At 43.3% G+C, this 17,814-nt stretch overlaps 1 long non-coding RNA gene across 1 annotated transcript in view; it reads right to left on the bottom strand.

The window, feature by feature from the left end:
* Positions 1–17,814, bottom strand: part of LOC130275592 (uncharacterized) — a 60,294-nt gene that overhangs the window by 41,960 nt on the left and 520 nt on the right. Inside the window, exon 2 of the long non-coding RNA XR_008844834.1 lies at positions 15,344–15,443. This is a non-coding gene — a long non-coding RNA (uncharacterized LOC130275592). The remainder of the gene's footprint in view (positions 1–15,343; positions 15,444–17,814) is intronic.

Here is a 17,814-nt window from a genome sequence, read left to right as displayed (position 1 = left end):
GCATGTAAAGCCACTCTAGGGCATTTTAGACTTTGCACCATGAACAAGACTAGTGTGCAATGCACATCTACCTACGTCTTAACTTAAAAATAGCCCACATCAGAAAAAAATTGCCAACTTCCCTGAATGAAAAATTCATATGATGAATAATTACAGCCAATGTTAGTCTCCGATTCCTATGCAAGTCTTTTAATGCGTATACAGCATAGCTTTACAAAACTGGCTGCATAAAGTGAGTGATTAGTTGATTTGTGCATGAATGAATAGACAAACCCTGTCATTACTTTCATCCGCTTATCATAATCCTCCTGGTAAGTAGTGTATAGGTATCAGCTCTGCACATCACTTCAGCAAGAAGTGATTATTTGACTTTCAGCGATAGCAGAAATAAAGTAATGTGATAAATAAAGGCCCCACGTTGCTTCAAATTAGGTGTTACATGTGTAGGAAGGAGACTGTAGATGGTGCATTTCACATTTACATTTTCTCGCCTAGTTCTGGCTTTATAGGATTCCTACACAAATGATTGGCAGAGTTTTAATAGCTTTGTGATGTATAAATATGCAAAAAAGTGAAGTTGATTTGCTTAAAGGGGTACTCCGGCCCTAATACATCTTATCCCTTATCCAAAGATAGGGGATAAGATTAGAGATGAACATACTTTTGAAAAATTTGATTCGCCCGATTTCCCAAATTTTTTTAAAAAAATTACGTTTGATCCAAATTTATTTGCGGCGATTCTACATTAAAAACGGCTATTTCTGGACTACAGAGAGCCTCAATGGGGTGTAGAAAACTTTGCTTTGTTCTAACACGCATATGGAGTGTGCTGGGGTAGTGAAATAATACTGTTATTCAGTACGCAGATTACAGACATCACTTTTAGAATCGCTGCTACAGAGTGGCACAATAACAGAGCCTGGAGGTGGCATCAGTAGGAGGAGACCATATAGTGGCTGAATGACATAGCATGGAGGTCTCTGTCTCGCCTTCCTCATAACCCTCTAGCTCCTCTGGCTGCTCCTGCTCCTCCTCTCCTGTCAGATTACCAGAAAAACCACCCATTTGGCGAAACCTAAACTGTGCTCCACTTTGCCCCTCCCCCTCCTCCTCCAGTTCAGCCCCCACAGGGCTCATGTGGCTGTGAGATGTAGGCACCACGTCTCCAGTGCCCTGCCAGCCATCGTTTCCAACAGGTGTTGTAGGAAATGAAGCAGTGGAATGATGTAGTTCATCCCGTAATCCTGGTGACTTACTAATAATGTGGCTTCCGCAAAGGGCCTGAGCAAACGGCAGGTGTCACGTATGAGCTGCCATTCGTTCACATTGAAGTTACACAGGGAAGTACCCCTATCCGCTTGGATCATCAAGAAATCGGTGATGGATTTTCTCTTTTCGTACAGTCGGTCCAACATATGGAGGGTGGAATTCCAACGTGTGCAACGTCACAAATCAGATTATGTTGGGGGATACCGTTCTGACGCTGCAGCTCAAGGAGGGTGTGCTTTCCGGTGCACGAATGGCTGAAGTGCACCGGAACACTGGCTGAACACTTCAGGAACTGCTTCACAACCAAATACGTATGCCATGGCTCAGCCTTCCCAGTCGCAGTGCATGCAAGATGTTCTTCGCGTTGTCAGTCACCATGGTTCCCATTTCCAATTTTCATGAAGTAAGCCATGCTCTGTTTTCTTTATGAATTACTTTTAGCAGTTCCTCCCCTGTGTGACTCTTTTCGCCAAGGCAAACCATGTGAAGAACAGCGTGACACCGCTGTGCCCTGCACACATGATATGCTGAAGGGCCACTGAGACTTGTCTGGGCAGTGGAGGCTGATGACAAGGTCGTGGATGAGGAGGCAGAGTCTCACACTGTCACAGGACCATCGGCCTGAGAGTGTGGAGGAGTAAGCAGCGTGACCTGTACAAGTTGGTGTTGTGGCTTTGCAGGAACCACATTCACCCAATGAGCCGTGAAGGACATGTATTGTCCCTGACCATAGTTACAGCTCCAGACATCAGCACTACCGTGCCCTTTGGTACACACCGACAAGCTCAAAGAATGGCCCACCTTCTTGTCCACAAAATTGTGAAGGGCTGGTACTGCCCTTTTCTCAAAGAAAATGACGGCTTGGCACTCTCCACCTCGGCTTGGCACAAGCCATCAGTTTTCTGAAAGGTGCAGAGTCCACGACTTGAAAAGGGAGGGACTGCAGCACCACCATTGGGACCCTGGCAACACTTCAACTTCTGCTAACAAAACTTGCATGTGGCTGTGTGAACCTCCTCCGGATACTTGATGAAAAACTGCCACACCACGAGTAGCTGATTTTTCCACCAAAATTCCGCACTAATTGACTGCTACTGCTGCCGTCTCCTTTTCCACTACCTCCTGGGAAGGTAGGCTACCGCAAAGCAGGTTGTCTCCCCTGGGCACATTTGGCTCCAGAATTTCCACTTCTGCCACCATGCTGACTGCCATCCATGCTACCACCTTGATGGCTCAGCTGGGGCCTCACGTGCAACCTGAAACTCTCTTCTCCTGATGTTGATGAAGCACCTTCTGCACCCTGCTCCAAATTGTGATCGGCTTCATCATCATCAACATGTGTCTGGACGTCACTAATGTCCTCCTCAGGTTCCTCAACAGTGTCTTCTTCAGGAGCCTGAACCCTGGTAACACCGCCTCCCACGTCACTCTCCTCATCACTACTTGCCCGCCTAGTGGACGAAGCGGCGGATGGCTCCTCCACTTGTTGGCTGGGCAGTAGCTGCTGACTGTCCTCTATTAGATCGTCCTCAGTGAATAGTGAAGCTGAACCCACAGAATAAGATACTTCTGTAGAAGAGGGAACAGCATAGGAAAGAGGCAATGGGAGGACAGGGACTGCTCCTGGGCCATGCCAACTGAGGGTTGTGTCTGAGGAATTCACCGACTGTTGACTGGGGGTATCAGATGTCACTTGTGATGAAGTGGATGACAGTGTTAACCAATCAAGGATGACAGATGGGTTGCTGGTCGAGACATGACCGCTAGCTGATATCGGGAGCTCTGGCCATTCGCTGCGACTCCTGCTGACACTTGCCCCTAGTCTGCTGCCACCTCTGCCTGATGAATTTAGGCCTCTGCCACTCCTCTGTGCATGTCCTGGCACTTCTCTGCCTGACATACTCAGTGCGTATATGAGGGGAATACAATACGCTTCACTACGCTTAAAACAGTATTTGTCTAGAACAGCAGCAGGTGTGTACTTTTGCCTGGACTTTCACAGTATCTTGGCCCTTGACAGATTAACAGGTTTAAAAGAGTACACTACTTAGATGTAGGTATGTGGCATGCACTTTTGAGGGCAGAAAAATGTACTACAGTACACTTGAAAAAGTATCTGAATAAAAACACCATCTGGTGAATACTTTTGCCTGGACTTTCACAGTATCTAGGCCCTGAACAGATAAACCGGTTTAAAATAGTACACTACTTATATGTAGGTATGTGGTATGCACTTATGAGGGAAGAAAAATCGCTACTGTACGCTTCAAAAAGATATGTGAGTAAAACACCTGCCGGTGATTACTTTTTGCTGTCCTTTCACAGTATGTTGTCCCTTGACAGATTAACAGGTACAAAATAGTACACTATTTATAAGTAGGTTAGTGGTATGCACTTATGAGGGCAGAAAAATGCCGTACAGTACGCTTAAAAAAAGTATTTCAGTAAAACAGCAACCGGTGATTACTTTTGCCTGGACTTTCACAGTATCTAGGCATTTGACAGATTAACAGGTACAAAATAGTACACTACTTATATGTAGGTATGTCGTATGCACTTATGAGGGCAGAAAAATGTGCTACTGTATGCTTCATAAATTATTTGAGTAAAACACCAGCCGGTGATTACTTTTGGCTGTCCTTTCACAGTATGTAGGCCCTTGACAGATTAACAGGCACAAAATAGTACACCACTTAGATTTAGGTATGTGGTATGCACTTATGAGGGCAGAACAATGCGTTACAGTACGCTTAAAAAAAGAAAAATTTTTGCACAACACCAGCAGTACACAACAGTGCTGCAGCACAAAAAAGCTGTGTACTAAACACAAAATTGCACTCCGTCAAAGACTATTAGGAATGGACTGCTGGGTATTATACCGTCTACAGACTAGTATAACCAGCAGATGATTTGTTGTGGAACAAAGACACAGAATTGTGATGAAAAATGATTCCTGCGTACTCTGCTAAGATTTAAGAAGTTGAGGCAGCTTGTTGAAATGTATGAGGCAACACCAGGGGCGGATCCAGAGTCGAGTCTCGGGAGGGGCACTATTAGAGTATTTTGTGTTGGCAGACAGAAAATAAGATGTTGCTTACGGAACTTACAATATTATTAAATGTATCATACAGTCCTAACCTTGTTTAAGACTCTTAGGCCATGTTCACATGTCAGAATAATTATCAAATATACCAATTGCCACAGAATGGAAAAGTGCTAAAGAAGTTTTTACCATTTAAAACTACAGCTCCCAGTATGACCTAAGTAGTGGTAAGGGGATGCTGGGACTTGTTGTTTCACCCATCATTACTGCAGAACTTCTTCAGTGACTACAGCTCTGATGGGACACACACAGGATGATACAGAATGACATCAGTGACTACAGGTGACGTCTTCTCTATAGTCTTTCCTTATCTAATTCAGATGTACATACCACCGGGACTTGTTTCAGCTAAATGTTCTCCCTGCAGAACTTGATGCCCAGACGTCTCCTCACTATGTCAGCGGATTCTGATCCTCTATATGAAAACAATAATTATTATAATACTGCCAAACACTGTATTCTTTGAATATAATACTCGCACATACCTTCTGAATATAATTCTGACACACTGTACCTCCTGAATATACAACACACTGTACCCTCTGAATATAATACTGCCACACACCGTACCCTCTGAATATAATACTATCACACACCGTACCCTCTGAATATAATACTACCACACACTGCGCCATCTAAATATAACACTACCACACTGTGCCCTCTAAATTTAATACTAACAAACACTGCACTCTCTGAATATAATACTACCACACACTGCACTCTCTGAATATAATACTACCACACTGTGCCCTCTAAATTTAATACTACCACACACTGCACTCTCTGAATAGAATACTACCACACACTGCACTCTCTGAATATAATACTACAACACACTGTGCCCTCTAAATTTAATACTACTACACACTGCACTCTCTGAATAGAATACCACCACACACTGTACCCTCTGTACATAATACTACCACACACTGCACTCTCTGAATATAATACTACCACACACTGTACCCTCTAAATTTAATACTACCACACACTGCACTCTCTGAATATAACTTGCTGTGCAGTGCACCCTCTGAATAAAATACCCAAATGTATTGTGGCCCATAAAAAAATGTACCACCCCAGAAATTCCTCATAATCTACAATATACTTCTGAAATGCAAAACACTCTGTGCCTTCACATATAGTAATAATGCCCCATCTTGTGCCCCTACATATAATAATTATGATCCGTCCTGTTCCCCCCACATAATAATGCCCTGTGCCCCTAACATATATTGCCCCCTGTGCTGTGCCCTTCACATATAATTCCCCGTTCTTTGCCCCTCACATATAATGCCCCCATCATGCATCCCTCACATATAATGCCCCCTGTGCTGTGCCCCTCACATATAATGCCCCCGTGCTGTGCCCCTCACATATAATGTCCCCTGTGCTGTTCCCCTCACATATAATGCCCCCTGTGCTTTGCCCCTCACATATAATGCCCCCCATGCTGTACCCCTCACATATAATGCTCCTGTCATATGCCCCACACATATAATGCCCCCTGTGCTGTGCCCTTCACATATAATGCCCCCGTTCTTTGCCCCTCACATATAATGCCCTCATCATGCGCCCCTCACATATAATGCCCCCTGTCCTGTCCAGTCAGGAGGCATTATATGTGAGGGGCACAGCACAGGGGGCATTATATGTTTGGGGCACATGACAGGAGCATTATATGTGAGAGGCACAGGACAGGGGGCATTATATGTGAGGGGCGCATGATGGCGCATTATATATGAGGGGCACAGGATGGGGGCATTATATATGAGGGGCGCATGATGGGGGCATTATTTGTGAGGGGCACAGCACAGGGGGCATTATATGTGTGGGGCACAGCACAGTGGGCATTATATGTGATGGGCACAGAACAAGGGGCATTATATGTGTGGGGCACAGCACGGGCATTATATGTGAGGGGAACAGCACAGGGGACATTATGTGTGGGGCACAGCACAGTGGGCATTATATGTGTGGGGCACAGCACAGGGGGCATTATATGTGTGGGGCACAGCACAGGGTGCATTATGTGTGGGGCACATGACAGGGGGCATTATATGATATAATGCCCCCTGTGCTGTGCCCCACACATAATGCCCCCTGTGCTGTGCCCCACACATATAATGCCCCCTGTGCTGTGCCCCTCACATATAATGCCCCCTGTGCTGTGCCCACACATATAAATTATATGTGTGGGGGGCACAGCACAGGGGGCATTATATGTGTGGGGCACAGCACAGGGGGTATTATATGTGTGGGGCACAGGACAGGGGGCAATATATCATATAATGCCCCCTGTGCTGTGCCCCACACATATAATACCCCCTGTGCTGTGCCCCACACATATAATGCCCCCTGTGCTGTGCCCCCCACACATATAATTTATATGTTTGGGCACAGCACAGGGGGCATTATATGTGAGGGGCACAGCACAGGGGCCCCCCCTGTAATGTGCTCTTAACATATAGTGCCCCAGTGCTTTGCCCTGCAGCACCTCACATTAAAAATTCCCCTTTCTCTCCCCCCCCTAAGTTTTTAAATCCCCATCCCCCTCCGATACAGTGCCCTTAACAGTGGCACATATTCCAAATCCCCTGGGCCCTGAGCATACTCTTCTTACTTACTGTATGCTGGCCGCGGGGACGGGATTTCCGGGCGCCGGCGCGATGATGTGATGTCATCGCGCCGGCCTGCAGAGGATCGCGTCCCCGCAGCTCACACGCTGTGTACTCACAGCGTGTGAGACTGCCTAGGTTAGTGAATGGTGGAGCGGAAGCTTACAGCTTCGGCTCCACCATTCTAGGGGGCGGGGGACAGCAATCTCGGGGGGGGGGGGGGGGTTGGGGGGCAATTACCCCGTTGCTCCCCCCTGGATCCGCCACTGGGCAACACACAGCTATCTGCCCCTCTCTGTAATACAATGCTGAAAAAAGTGACTGGGAGGTTAATGGCTGCAGTAAAAATCATTTTCAGTGAAAAAAACACTGCTCTCTGTCCACCAGAACGTTGATGTGACTAGGATGTGAAATGCTGCTGAAATGAGCTTTTCTGTGTAACACACACACAGCGATGTCCGTCTATCTGTATGCAGTGTAATGAATGCTATCACGAGCCGAAAAATGGCTGCCGAATATATAGGGTTGTGACATCACAGCCCTATATATTCGGCAGCCATTTTGCGGTTCGTCATATCATTCATTACACTACATAGAGATAGGACAGACATCGCTGTGTGTGTGTTACACAGGGTGACTGGCTGCTGATAGGCTGCATCCTGCATGTTATTCAGGGTCATCCCGCCGAATTCCCTTCCTGCCTTGCCTTCCCATCGTTCCTTGCCCCATGTACTGACATGTGGAGCCACCATTTTAGATGCCCTGGAGCCTGGACTGCAGTAAATGGTGTATAATGAAGCAATTTTTCACAATAGAATCGAAACGATATTTGCATTCCTTGCGAATTGAATATTTCATCAAATTCATTACGAATTCGGGTTCGTCAGCTTTGATTAGCTCATCTCTAGATAAGATGTATGATCGCGGGGGGTCCGGCCGCTGGGGACCCCCGCAATCTGTTATTGCGCACTCACCTTTGTGAACTCTCTGCAGTGCTAGAGGCTCTGAGTGTGTAGCGTGATGACCACGGGGCTGGAGTATCATGACGTCACGACTCTGCCCCGTGTGACATTATGCCCAACCCCCTGAATGCAAGTCTATGGGAGGGGGGCATGATGGCCATCATACCCCCTCCCATAGACTTGCATTGAGGGGGCCGAGCGTGACATCACACGGGGGCGGAGTTACGATACTCCGGCCCGTGGTCGTCACGCTACAAACTCAGAGCCTCCAGCACTGCAGAGAGTTTACAAAGGTGAGTGCACAATGACAGATTGCGGAGGTCCCAAGCGGCCGGACCCCCACAGTCATATATCTTATCCCCTATCCTTTGGATAGGGAATAAGATGTATTAGGGCCGGAGTACCCCTTTAATAAAATAACTGAATGTCAATGGCAAGTAGGTTTGCAAGTCAGTGTTTACATACTAAAATTATTATTTGGCTATAAGACTAAAGACAAATGATGAAATAATGTGAGCCTGAGAAATGCTTTTAATGGCTAAGTTATTGCATACATACATATTCAACAAGATTGGAGATGGGAGCTCTATATAGAAATTGTCTACGTAATTCTTAAGCGTTAATAAAAATGCATGAGAAACGGCGGCACTGTCACAGACAGTATGAATATCATAATAAGCCTTGGCTGAGCCTTACCAAAGAGGCATCAATAAATAAACATCATTCTGACGCCTCTGAAGAGGCAAACAATCGAGCACTAGTTAAATTAGGTGACAAAAACAACAATGATGCTGCCGTGATGAAAGGTAGACGGCAGATAAAAGACCTGTCATCGTTAGGTAAAAGGTTATAAAATAGGCCTGCTCATCTCATTTCCATGTCCTCAGCAGAGAAAGAGATGTTTGAACAGAAGGTAGGAAGTATCACTCCAATTAGCCCACAATATGTCGGGATGGTAAATCGCAGGTGATGACACGCCGCCGGCTAAAAAGCCAGAGAAATATTTGCTCAAGTCAACGTGTCCTCCTTGTCATTGTGTAGGACGCGGTTGACCTAACAAGGAGTGATGGTTATATTCCACACTTGTTATTCAATAGCTCTTCTTCCTGTCCTTCTAGTGGTTTCTGCTTATTAGTTGGGAGTTACAGCACCTATTACAAACCCTGCCACTTTTCTTTAGGTGTCACACCCATTGTGCATTCATTGGTTTAGAACAGAAGGTGCCAGGAAATTTACATTGCGAATGTAGAAAGGTGTCTTGCCTCAGGCACTCTCTGAATGAAAAAGACAAAGTAATCTGTTCTCAGGCAACGCAGACATGACAGTCATCCAGCCCATGCCTTTGAGCCTTTCAGCTGGGAATTTACAACACCGTGTAGCCTGTTTATTTTGGGTAGATTTTTTCTTTTTCTTCTTTTTTCTCAGCAGGGTGGTGGAGGAGGAAGCCACTAGAAACCTCATCTATCTATATATGGGTCATGGTGACAGATCTCTTGTCCTATATCCCACTTATCCACTAATAAAGGGAGGACAAGCTGTTGAGATTTAGAATTAGTCTGGATCAACATTGCAGGGTTTGATTAAGTGATTAGTATGCGCTGTATAAACAAGCAAGCGCAAATATCATCGGCCAGCTCTGTGTTTACCGATGGAACAAGAAGAACAATTCCCATTCACATATTCTTTTCTGTTTGATGTTATGCCTGGGCTTTTCCTTTTCCTTTATATATTTATCATATGGAGTTACTTTTCTCAGTTATCAGATCTTCTTGAAGGGACCCCTAAGGGTCTATTCACACTGCAGAACTTACACTTGCGGAATTCCGCCTCAAATTAAATCCCAAAGACTTCTATGGGATTCCGCACTCCCATTCACACTTCTGAATTTCTGCAAATGGAAATTCAGAAGTGTGAATGGGAGTGCGGAATCCTATAGAAGTCTATGGGCTTTAATTTGAGGCAGAATACCGCAAGCGGAAATTCTGCCATGTGAATAGACCCTTAGGTAGGTTCAGACTGCGGAATCTCCAGACGGAAAAATTTCCATCTAGAGATTCCAAGTGTGGTGGAATCAGTTGGCGCTAGGACCGTACGGACATTGCAGTCCCAAATAGACTGCAATGCAGTCCCAAATAGACTGCATTGCAGTCCCAAATAGACCACCATTCTTCAGGCGGATAATGTAAGGCTGGGTTCACACTACGTTCTTGCCATACTGTTTTCAATCTGTTTTTCTAAAGAAATAAAACGGATGGAACAGTATGGGAAAAAAGTAAACCGTATGCGTTTTTAAACAGTATACTGTTTTTAAAAGTGCATACAGTTCCGTCAGTTTTTATAGAAAAAAAATCCATACGTTTTTGAAAATTTTGTCCATTTTTAATCGGAGGGGTCTTGGGTGGGGACTTTAGGATTCAAATGCGCATGTGCAAAGTAAAAACGTATACGTTTTTCCCATATGGAACTGTATACATGTGCGTTTCCCATTGACGTCCATGTTAAAAAAAACGTATGCGGTTTCAGTACGGTTTTTAAACCGGATACAAAATCGTGGTCAACCACGGTTTTGACTCCGGTTTAAAAACCGTACTGCAACCACATACGTTTTTTTTTTTACATGGACGTCAATGGGAAACGCACATGTATACGGTTCCATACAGGAAAAACGTATACGTTTTTACTTTGCACATGCGCATTTGCCATACGGTTTTCTTTCGAAAAACGGATTGAAAACAGTATGGCAAAAACGTAGTGTGAACCCAGCCTACAGCAGATTTTCCATTCACAAATTCCGCTTCAAAAATTCCAAAGTGTGAATTGGTGAACAAAAAACCCATTCACTAGCTTGTACATTTTAGCAACCGGAATTTCTGCCTGCAATTTCCAAGCAGAATTGAAGGCAGAAATTCCGTAGACTGAACCTAGCCTTAGGGTGTGTTCACACGCTATTACTAGCAGCGGGTTTCACGCTGCAGGAAACCTGCTGTGAATTACGCTACCATTGATTTGAATGGGTTCACAGACAGTCCACAATAGTGTCAGATTTGTGGACTGTCCACGGACCCATTTAAATCAATGGTAGCGTGACTCGCAGCGTGCTCACACTGCAAAATCTCCGGCAGAATTTCTGCTGGAGATGGAGCCAGCGGCACTAGGACTGCGGACTGCGTTGCCATCCCCATAGATGGCAATGCATTTCTGGATGGATCTTTTGGGAGTTCTGCTTAGAAATGCATTGACATCTATGGGCACGGCAATGCAGTCCGAGCGGTCCTAGTGCCGCCGGCTTGATCTCCAACAGAAATTCTGCCCAAACATTCCACAGTGTGAACCCAGCCTAAGGGTACGTTCACACGAGCGGATCCCCAGCATGTATTACGCTGCGGATCCGCTGCTGAAGGACCGCTGTATGCTGCCTTTACAGGTGTCTGCTCCCAGCGGCAATCTGCCGCTACGAGCAGACACACTGCGATGTGCGAGTTGCCGTGCGCATGCGCAGTATACTCGCACATCACTGCAGTTCTTGGCCTAGCTCATAGAGCTGGTGGAGTGGCCATGATGTGTGCGAGTACACCGCGCATGCGCAGCGACTCGCACATTGCTTCAGTGATTCTGCTAGTAGCGGCATATTGCCACTCCGAGCAGGCACCTGTAAAGGCAGCATACAGCGGTCCTTCAGCGGTGGATCCACAGCATAATACGTGCTGGGGATCCATTCGTGTGAACATACCCTATGGGTCTATTCATACTGCAGAATTTCTGCACATCCGCACCAATTCCGCTTCCGCATTCATTTGAGTGGTTTCTGGCTTGTGCTGAATTGGTGCGGAATCCACATGAGGAAATTCAGAAGTGTGAATGGGAGTGCGGAATGCCATAGAAGTCTATTGGGCTTTAATTTGAGGTGGAATCTGCATGCGGAAATTCTTTGCGCTTTATTCTTCAAGCTGAATCCGAGAGCAGAATTCCATAGAAGTCAATGTTAAAAAATGTTTCCGCCCGACATAGTTTTCACTCGAAATTCCACGTGAAAAGTTGAGAAAAGCCAGCCCATGAAAAAGGGATGACACCCATTCTCCACCCATTTTTTACTCGGCAGCCATTTTGTCTGCAAACCAGAAGCACATAACACATTCTCGTGTTATTTTACCCTAAAAAAGTGCAAAAAAACCCAACCTGAAAACATTGGAGCTCCTCATGATGTAGGCACCTCTGCCGTGGTGGAACTGCGCATCACCCTACACCCACCGCAACTGCGTCTCATGGTTAATCCATTGTTGCAGGCGCTGTATGGTAAGCAAGTGTTGCATATGTATTAAGTTAATGTGTTAATGTGCAGACTTTGGCTTTTTTTTTATCTTTAAATTATTCTGCTCTTTTGTATATGGAGTCACACCAGGCGTAGGAGGTACTGGATGCACCCAATCAATAGCCTTCGTGATTCCCGTGGCCACGTCGGTGAACTTTATGATGAGCTTAGAAGGTACGTGTATATGAATTTAAGAGAGTTGTAGTTTTGGGACAGCTGCAAAGCCACAAGCCGTGTCAAAGGTTGCTGGGAATTGCACTGACTAAATGAAACATCCAGTATGCCTTGATGCAGCCCATACCTCTGCAGCTGACCCTAAACTGCATGCATTCTGGATTTCCATGCAGTTGCTGTGGTATGGATGAGTCTTGACTCACGATAGTGGGCAAAACTAGACCTGGAAAAAAGTAAATGCAAACATTACCCCAAAAATGGTGTGTATGCTGTGGAAGCACAACAACACCCAGCATACCCATTGACTAGAACACCCAGCATGCCCAGTGACTAGAACATCCAGCATGCCCAGTGAATGGAACATCCAACATGCCCAGTGACTAAAACACCCAGCATGCCCAGTGACTTGGCAACACAACCAAGCGGGGACTAATGTTTGCTGAGGGCTCACTATTTTGAACATGTGCTCAAACAAACATTAGGAGCATATGGTAACTAAAGAGGTTGAAAAAAGTTATGAAAGATATATATTACACATACCTCCATTATTAGGACATCCAGATCTACAGTCGTTTTCTTGGCTGGGCGTTTCTTGGGCATGGTGCACGGCTTTTTATAGGAGAGATCCCATAGATGGCTATGGTATGCTGCTATGGGATTCAAAAAAGGGATGATTTGTCCCTCCCACACCATTGTACCACTCCTCCTCCTTCATTATGTTATATTCCACGCAAAATCGTCTTTTTCACAGACGTAACATTTTCTGCTTCAATTACTCGTGCTTTATTCTGAATATTCTTTGCAGTGACAAGATTCGAAAACATTTTGGTCATGTCAAAGTAAACTACTGATGGTAAGAATGTTTCCGTAACACAAACCACTCATGGGGGGTGGTGGTCTCCGTGCCAATCTAGTTTAGTTTTCATGACTTTTTTCTAGTCCAGTATTTTCCACAGCTGGACTGCACTGTATATCACATTGGTCGGTTCCGTTGTTACATTGAAGTGATTTTATGGTGGCTTTTAGGCCATTCTGCATTTTATAAACCACAGTCATCCTTATTGCTGGTAGTGTGTGTTATTCTACTGTATTTTTTTGTATGTGGTTTCCATAGACTCGTTTTAGAGAAAGTGAGGGAAATTCATCAAAAACTGTGCTGAAGGAAAGTTGCCCAGTTGCCCATAGCAACCAATCAGATTATTTATTTCATTTTCAAAGGTCTCTTCAAAACTTAAAGAAGTGATCTGATTGGTTTCTATGGGCAACTGGTCAACTTTTCCTCAGCACAAGTCTTGATGAATCTCCCTGTCCCTATAAAGAAAAGTTCCTTCTATAAGACTGGTCATGGTAAAGCTGCACAATTACTACTTAGCCTATGTACACATGGTGGATTTCCGCAGAAATATTCCACTTGTAAATTATACTGAATCAGAGTCCCATTTATTTTAATGTGCACATGGTGGAATTGCGGAAATCCTGATTCTGGCATCTGCAGAAAGAATAGACTTGTCTATAAATGCATTGCCATCTATTTGACAGCACATTTCAGAGCGATCCTAGCGCTCTGTGTTTTCTGGGCAGACATTCCACATATTTTCGGCGATGTAAACATGGCTTTAGTTTGAATGTGTCCCAAATTTTGCAAATGCCTATTTTGTTTAACAATTTTCAACTTTTTTGTGTTTTAGTCACTTTTGCACCTCTTCCAACAAAGGACTGTGGCTTCAGTATAAAAGAGATGTGGTTTAAAGGGGTATTCCAGGCAAAAACTTTTATATATCAATTGGCACCGGAAAGTTAAACAGATTTGTAAATTACTTCTATTAAATAATCTTAATCCTTCCAATAGTTATTAGCTTCTGAAGTTTTCTGTCTAACTGCTCAATGATGATGTCACGTCCCGGGAGCTGTGCATGATGGGAGAATATCCCCATAGGAGCTGGACAGCTCCCGGGACGTGAGTCATCAGAAAGCAGTTAGACAGAAAACAGCAACTCAACTTCAGAAGCTAATAACTATTGGAAGGATTAAGATTTTTTTTATAGAAGTAATTTACAAATCTGTTTAACTTTCCGGAGCCATTTGATATATAAAAAAAAAAGTTTTGGCCTGGAATACCCCTTTAACTGTAGTGAGTTTTTAGCCAAATGTATCATATATCACTTTTTAAAAGTCTCAACATTTTTGCACAACTCCACTTCACTCAATAGATGGTGTACAAATCACAGGTCAAAATTTGCAATGAAAAAAACTGCAAATTCATCATAAATTGGTCGACGATATGATAAATTCCACCCAATAGAAACTGATAAAAAGTTGTGAAAAAGTCACAAATGATAAATTCTCCAGCCGTAGTGCAACACAGTTTTTGTACAAAGTAAGAATAATTTGACTTTTATAGGGGATGTTTGGGGCTTCTAGTCTACCTCTATATGCCTCCAGTTTCATACTAAGCCATACTAAGTTATTTTCACTAGACTTCTGTTTGAATTTTGTCAAAATTGTGGCATGCTCCATGGGGACTCTATGGGGGACATTTATCAAAGCATTTATTTATTTTTTTGCTTAAAATTGTCGCAAAAAAGTTGCATGTGCGACTACTCTATTTTTTGTGCGACCAGTTGATAAATAAGTCGCACATAAGCAAAAAAATTGTTTTTTGATAAATAAGTCGCACATAAGCAAAAAAAATAAAATAAAATAAAAAAAAGGAATAAATAAGCAAACATTGATAAATGTCCAGAACGAAGACAAGAAAGTGGGGAGAGCACACAAGGGGCTATATCACCTATCAATATGCGCAGCAAGGTTCTCGGTGACCTCCGGTCAAAGTCTCCTGCGGGGTGCACGTACACAGATGTGAAACATCAAATGAAACACACAAGAAACATGTAGGTGCACTCACCGCAGGGCAGAGACAGTCAGGTCCAGGAGTCCAGTAACGGGTAGCCGGGTCACGGAATAGGAGCTGATGAAGTGTAGCGCTCGGAGGCTAAAGAATCCACCTAACAAAATAGGAGAAAGCTATAAACTTTTCTAACCACCTTCTAAAAAAAGCATTAATGTAGAAAAAAACTTTTATAGAAAGGTCTTACATTTTGGATGGATTCATAACAGCAAAATAAATTGGTATTTATTATATATTATTTAGGAATAAATAACTGTCAATTGTATAAATGTAAAAACATAATCTCTGCTTTTTACTATTACAGTTTTTTTGTACTCTTAGTTGTATTGTACAGTTTTCAAAGTGGAATTCTGAATTAGCATTATGTTACATTGTAATTTTTCCTTTTGTCTTTTTGTTTTTTCTGCTGTGAAAAATAATTTAGAAACTCTGTTTATGTCATAATGCCCAGTTCCCACACTGGCAAGTGGCAAGAAATGTGCTCAGTCAGCTATTCTTGTTACAATGCACAAAAAAAAACCTATGCACCAACAATATAAACACTTTTTCTAACCAAAAAAATTAATTACGAAAAAATAAATGTAACCAACCAAAAGTTACAAAACACCATTATTAGTACATCAGGGCCACAGGGTATGATCGGCCTTGTACAGTCTGTGTTTATTTTTATTTTTTTTCCAAAACACAGCACAAGGTGTAACTTTATGGCATATATTTTTTTATAGACATGACTTTTTTATGGCATACATTTTTTCATTGACATGAGCAGGCTTTTCAATACAACTTTCAACATTATCGAAACAAAAATGCCATGGATTAAAACTATTCAGACATAGATAACTGCAGACATTTCTGTGGATGTTTTACCTGGTATAAAAGAAACACTATCCAAACCCAGCTTTAGGCTAGGGCTAGGTGATGTCTTGCTATGCATTACCTGCCTTAGAGGTATCACATGTAAAAATGAATTGAGTTAAACTGGCTATGCTGCTGTTTGCATTGCTAGAGATCAGTCAACTGTCAAAGTTGAAGGTCCCATTCCCCGATAAGGGGCCCTATGACTTCTAGTTACAACCCTTGGTCTACACCTCATGACAACTTGGAATATGTAAATTCTATGAGAAATAGCTAATTTCTGAATGCTTCCTTTACTATCGGGAAAGATGCCCTAACAGTAGCAGTTTCAATTGACCTGTTATTTTTAATGTATAATTGGACTCTTCACATGGAAGGCAAGAAGCATATCATTTCATGGCCTTAAAGAGGTACTCTGCCCCTAGATATTCTATCCCCTATCCAAACATGTCTTGGGGTGGAGTACCCCTTTAAGCATCTCTCAGCCCAACAAAAAACTAAGTAAAGATGAAGAGAATGACTTAGTTGAAGAACATCAGTGTTACAGTTATTACAGGAGGCAAATCAATTTGCCAAGGTCAAAAAGAAGAAAATTAGAAAATGACCTTACAAACCTACCCCCAAGAGGTGACGAGAAGAAAGACACAATCACATACATTCACAATTGCACTGGTCCAACAAAAAAATGTTACCTCAGGCTTGTCAATCTGTTGACAAACTGAAAAGTATTCAGTCAATGTAAACTGAAAAGAAATCGATAGTAGGTGATTTGTGGTTACAGCACTGCCCAGGACTTGTCATTTGAATCTGTCAATTCTTTTAAAAGGCTTTCGATAACTGGTACAGCACGGAACAAAGAGTAATCTGAGAACACTAGAAAAGTATACATATTATTTAGGTCTTAAAATCGAAATAATCGCCAGCAGGGCCAGCTCTAGGTTTAAGTGGCTCTGGCCCCCCTTTAAAGGGATTCTGTCAAAAGATTTATGTTGCCCGAACCAAGGTTTATTAAAAATTTTCAACACTTTGGTTGGATGGTGTTTTATCATACATTTAAACCTGTTTTGTGAGGGAAGAAAGCTCCTTTTGGGGATTTTAAATGGGCATTGTCAGAATTAAAAAAACTGTTTATATGTTGTAAATCTTGGTAAAACTAGCACTTCTCTGTGCTCACTCCTGTCCTATCAGAATGCAGCATGAAAACAGAGAGGATGGTGTTACAGAGCAGCCTGCAGTGATTGGATGAATAGACCCAGCAAAGCACAGCAGACTCAGGGAGGAAAATGAGTTTATGCAGAATGAGGACACGCCCCCTCCAAAGCACAGAATGACAAACCAAGTGATCAACAGATATAGTGAGAGAAATATTTGTGCTAGTCACATAAAAATATATGTACAAGATCAGGATTAGGTATTAACTGACATATATGACAGGTACTCTTTCAGGCTGTCTTCTTCAATCTTTAAAAATTGGGTGGTAATTAGTAAAAAGGAAGCAGGGCCTCACATGCCTAGCAGATTCACTAAAACTTATGTCTGCCCATAGGGGGAAGCTCTAGCTAAATTTTACACCAGTTTTGAGCTTGTGCTGACTTTACTGAGGAGCATGGGGC

Source organism: Hyla sarda, chromosome 1, assembly GCF_029499605.1.
Source record: "Hyla sarda isolate aHylSar1 chromosome 1, aHylSar1.hap1, whole genome shotgun sequence".
Classification (NCBI taxonomy): domain Eukaryota; kingdom Metazoa; phylum Chordata; class Amphibia; order Anura; family Hylidae; genus Hyla; species Hyla sarda.
Note: the sequence above shows the minus strand (reverse complement) of the source record. Positions and strands in the feature narration are given on the sequence as shown.